This window comes from Terrapene carolina, unplaced genomic scaffold, assembly GCF_002925995.2.
Source record: "Terrapene carolina triunguis isolate 2854851 unplaced genomic scaffold, T_m_triunguis-2.0 Scaffold606, whole genome shotgun sequence".
Classification (NCBI taxonomy): domain Eukaryota; kingdom Metazoa; phylum Chordata; order Testudines; family Emydidae; genus Terrapene; species Terrapene triunguis.
The window spans coordinates 270,818-276,413 of NW_020664957.1; the positions used below are offsets into that span (position 1 = coordinate 270,818).

Genomic DNA, 5,596 nt, shown 5'->3' on the forward strand with positions numbered 1-5,596 from the left:
GGGGAACAGGTGTCCCTGGGGAAGGGCCAGGGGTACGGTCCCACCCCGCTCTGTCCAGGCTCCACGCTGTGTCTCTGGCAGGGGCGCTGTGGGCCTGGGGCTCCTCAGGCCAGGAGGGGAGCGGGCATTGGGAGGCGTCTTGCATCGTCCTTCACCATGACCTTTCTGTGTGGAGACCTGGCCCAGGCCCGCCCGGAATTCAGTCTTGAAGGATTCAGTATCGGCTCCCGAAAAGGCAGCATCTCAAGTGTCGGCAGCTGGGCCAGGGCTGCGGGTGGAAGGAGGGAGCCAGGGCTAGGGGGTGGGAAGAGGGAGGCCCAGGGCTGCGTCTGGCAGGTGTTAAAGCATGGGAGACCCTGCCTGGGTAGGCAGTGGAGGGAGGAGGAACCCCTCTCCCCACTGATTCTCCCCCCATGTGGCTCCATCAGCCCTCCTCCCATGTCCCCTTGATCTTGATATGTACTGGGGGAGGGGAGGGGGGGGGAACGGCGACAGCTGGGCCCCCCTGTCCCCTTGCGTGAGTGCAAGAGGCCTGTAAACTGATCTCAATCTCACTGGGCCTTGGATGAAACCTGAGTGGGCACAGTTGGGCCCAGCCTGGGCAAGACTGCAGCATCCCTGTTGTATAACTGTGTGTGTGTGTGGGGAGCTGGTGTCTGTGCAAAAGTGGGAGACACTGGGGGGGGGGGGGTTCTGTGTGAGTGTGTGCACACACCCGTGGCTTCATTGCTGCGGGGGTGAGTCAGAGAGCTGGCCTCTGTGTCTGGGGAGGTGTGCATTGCGCTGCACATGTATGCATGCCTGAGGGTGTGTCTCTGCAGGAGTGCTTTGCTCAGTAGCGGGGCCGGCTCCATGCACCAGCTTGCCAAGCAGGTGCTTGGGGCGGCCACTCCGGAGAGGGGCGGCACGTCCAGCTATTCGGCAGCAATTCGGCGGACGGTCCCTCACTCCAGCTCGGAGCGAAGGACCTCCTGCCAAATTGCCGCCACAGATCGCGATTGCGGTTTTTTTTTTTTTTGCCGCTTGGAGCCGGCCCTGCTCAGTAGGGGTGAGGTGCATTGCTGTAGGTGCGGGGTGTGTCTGTGCACCTAGCTGTGCGGGGTGTGTGGTTGAAATCCAGTCATCCCCCGAGTCAGAGCAGCAGGAGGTGACACCCCAGCACCTCAGGAGCCCTGGGGCAGTAAACCTGCAGCTAACCAAGCTGATTGTGACCAGGTAGAGGGGATGGGCCAGAAATGGAAGCTATTTTGGGATAAGCTAGATTGATGAGTGTGTATGGAGATAGATAGATAGATAGATAGATAGATAGATAGATGGAGGGAGGGGTAACCACTCTGACTTTTTGCCTATCACTTATAATCACTTAAAATCCATCTTTTGTAATCAATAAACTTACTCTAATGTTTTTCCTTACCAGTGAGTTTGACTGAAGTGCTCAGTAAACCTGCCCAGGTCACAAAGGCGGGTGTATGCCCACTTTCGATCGAGGAAGTGGTGAAACAATTAATAAACTTGCATTGCTCAAGAAAAGGTCTTGAGCGGTGCAAAACGGTATATTCCAGTGGTACAAGGCTGGGAGTTGGGGGATTTGGCTGGTGCCTTGCTCTGTGTAATTCGTGAATGGCTCTGGGAGCATCCATGCAATCTAGCTGGGTGTGGGGCTCCACATGTGGTTGTACTGAGTGGAAACAGCATTAGGAGGGGTTTGCTGCTTGTCACCAGTGAGGCATTGTGAGAGACAACCCAGCTTAGTGAGTTAAGGGGACACAGCCATCCCACAGTGCCACGTTGCACCCCAGGGATCTTGTCATATACCTCATCTATCTATCTATCTATCTATCTATCTATCTATCTATCTATCCCCATCCACCCCATCTATCTATCGATCTATCTATCTATCCTGATCCACCCCATCTATCTATCTATCTATCTATCTATCTATCTATCTATCTATCTACCCCCATCCACCCCATCCACCCCATCTATCTATCGATCTATCTATCTATCCATCCCCATCCACCCCATCTATCTATCTATCTATCTATCTATCTATCTATCTATCTATCTATCTATCTACCCCCATCCACCCCATCTATCTGTCGATCTATCTATCTATCCATCCCCATCCATCCCATCCACCCCATCTATCTATCTATCTATCTATCTATCTATCTATCTATCTATCTATCTATCATATAAGAATTGCCATACTGGGTCAGACCAAAGGTCCATTTAGCCCAATATCCTGTCTTTCAACAGTGGCCAGTGCCAGGTGCCCCAGAGGGAATGAACAGAACAAGCAATCATCAAGTGATCCATTCCCTGTCGCCCATTCCTAGCTTCTGGCAAAGAGAGGCTAGGGACACCATCCCTGCCCATCCTGACTAATAGCCATTAATGGACCTATCCTCCATGAGTTTATGTAGTTCTTTTTTGAACCCTGTTATGGTCTTGGCCTTCACAACATCCTCTGGCAAAGAGTCCCACAGACTGACTGTGTGTTGTCAGGGCAGGCTCTGACTTTTTTGCCGCCCCAAGCAAAAAAAAAAAACAAAAAAATAGGGCGCAGGGCGGCTGGACCCCGGGGAAAGGCAAAAAAAAAAAAAAAACAGGGCAGCCGTGCCGCCCTAGGATTGGGTGGAATGCCGCCCCTTAGAATCTGCTGCCCCAAGCACGAGCTTGCTCAGCTGGTGCCTGGAGCCGGCCCTGTGTGTTGCGTGAAGAAATATTTTCTTTTGTTTGTTTTAAATCTGCTGCCTATTAATTTCATTGGGTGACCCCTAGTTCTTGTGTTATGAGAAGGAGTAAATAACACTTCCTTATCTACTTTCTCCACACCAGTCATGATTTTATAGACCTCTATCATATCCCCCCTTAGCCGTCTCTTTTCCAAGCTGAAAAGTCCCAATATTATTAATCTCTCCTCATACGGAAGCTGTTCCATGCCCCTCATAATTTTTGTTGCCCTTTTCTGAACCTTTTCCAATTCCAATATATCTTTTTTGAGATGGGGCAACCACATCTGCATGCAGTATTCAAGATCTGGGCGTACCATGGATTTATATAGAGGCAATATAATATTTTCTGTCTTATCATCTATCCCTTTCTTAATGATTCCCAACATTCTGTTCACTTTTTTGACTGCTGCTGTATATTGAGTGGATGTTTTCAGAGAACTATCCACAGTGACTCCAAGATCTCTTTCTTGAGTGGTAACAGTTAATTTAGACCCCATCATTTTATATGTATAGTTGGGATTATATTTTCCAATGTGCATTACTTTGCATTTATCAACACTGAATTTCATATGCCATTTTGTTGCCCAGTCACCCAGTTTTGTGAGATCCTTTTGTAGCTCTTCGCAGTCTGCCTGGGGCTTAACTATCTTGAGTAGTTTTATATCATCTGCAAATTTTGCCACCTCATTGTTTACTCCCTTTTCCAGATCATTTATTAATATGTTAACTAGGATTGGTCCCAGTACAGACCCCTGGGGGACACCACTATTTACCTCTCTCCATTCTGAAAACTGACCATTTATTCCTACCCTTTGTTTCCTATCTTTTAACCAGTTACCAGTCCATGAGAGGACCTTCCCTCTTATCCCATGACAGCTCACTTTGCTTAAAAGCCTTTGGTTAGGGACCTTGTCAAAGGCTTTCTGAAAATCTAAGTACACGATATCCACTGGATCCCCCTTGTCCGCATGCTTGTTGACCCCCTCAAAGAATTCTAGTAGATTGGTGAGGCATGATTTCCCTTTACAAAAACCATGTTGACTTTTCCCCAACAAATTATGTTCATCTATGTGTCTGGCAATTTTGTTCTTTACTTCAGTTTCAACCAGTTTGCCCAGTACTGAAGACAGACTTACCGGCCTGTGATTGCTGGGGTTTCCTCTGGAGCCCTTTTTAAAAATTGGCGTCACATTAGCTATCCTCCAGTCATCTGATACAGAAGCTGATTTAAATAATAGGTTACAGACTACAGTTAGTAGTTCTGCAATTTCTCATTTGAGTTCCTTCAGAACTCTTAGGTGATACCATCTGCTCCTGGTGACTTATTACTGTTTAGTTTATCCATTTGTTCCAAAACCTCCTCTAATGACATCTCAATCTGGGACAGTTCCTCAGATCTGTCACCTAAAAAGAATGGCTCAGTTTTAGGAATCTCCTTCAGATCCTCAATCGTGAAGACCGATGCAAAGAAGTCATTTAGTTTCTCCGCAATGTCCTTATCATCCTTGAGTGCTCCTTTAGCATCTTGATTGTCCAGTGGCCCCACTGGTTGTTTAGCAGGCTTCCTGCTTCTGATGTACTTAAAAATGTTTTTGCTGTTACTGTTTGAATCTTTGGCTAGCTGTTCTTCAAATTCTTTTTTGGCCTTCCTAACTATATTTTTACACTTCACTTGCCAGAGTTGATGCTCCTTTCTATTTTCCTCACTAGAATTTAACGTCCACTTTTTAAATGATGCCTTTTTGTCTCTCACTGCTTCTTTTACTTTGTTGTTTAGCCACGGTGGCTCTTTTTTGGGTCCTCTTGCTATGTTTTTTAATTTGGGGTATACATTTAAGTTGAGCCTCTATTATGGTGTCTTTAAAAAGTTTCCATGCAGCTTGCAGGGATTTCACTTTTGGCACTGAACCTTTTAATTTCTGTTTCACTAACTTCCTCATTTTTGTGTAGTTCCCCTTCTGAAATTAAATGCTACAGTGTTGGGCCACTGTGGTGTTTTCCCTGCCACCGGGATGTTAAATTTAATTATATTATGGGCACTATTAGGTCCAGCTATATTCACCTCTTGGACCAGATCCTGTGCTCCACTTAGGACCAAATCAAGAATTGCCTCTCCTCTTGTGGGTTCCAGGACCAGCTGCTCCAAGAAGCAGTCATTTAAGGTGTCAAGAAGCTTTATCTCTGCATCCTGTCCTGAGGTGATATGTACCCAGTATGGGGGTAGTTGAAATCCCCCATTATTATTGAGGTTTTTATTTTTATAGCCTCTCTAATCTCCCTGAGCATTTCAAAGTCACTATCACCATCCGGGTCAGGTAGTATATTCCTACTGCTATTTAGCTATATATCAATCCATCCATCCCCATACACTCCCGGATCCTGGGCAGGGTCTGTGTAGCACTTGGCTTAAGGAAGTGGTTCTCAAACTTTTGTACTGGTGACCCCTTTCACATCACAAGCCTCTGAGTGCGCCCCCCCCATAAATTAAAAACACTTTTTAATATATTTAACACCATTATAAATGCTGGAGGCAAAGCGGGGTTTGGGGTGGAAGCTGACAGCTCACGACCACCCCATGTAATAACCTCGTGACCCCCTGAGGGGTCCCAACCCCCAGTTTGAAAACCCCTGGCTTAAGGGGACTCCTGATCTCAGTTGAGGTCTGTGCAGCACCTGGGACAAGACTCCATTATAATAGAAATACCCAAGAGAGTAGTGAGTGTTGGGAGCTAGGTAGCTACCTGAGGGAGTATGAGGCAGGGTGTTGTGCACTGTGTGCGCGAATGGGAAGGACTATAATGCGCCGAGTGCCAGGGCCGGCTCCAGGGTTTTGGCCGCCCCAAGCAGCCAAAAAAAAA

General features: G+C 47.3%; 1 protein-coding gene across 2 annotated transcripts in view; it reads left to right on the plus strand.

Annotated features, from left to right (window-relative positions):
- ATP2A1 (ATPase sarcoplasmic/endoplasmic reticulum Ca2+ transporting 1) overlaps positions 1-5,596 on the plus strand; it is a 33,144-nt gene that overhangs the window by 2,948 nt on the left and 24,600 nt on the right. The gene's annotated exons all lie outside the window — the stretch shown is intronic.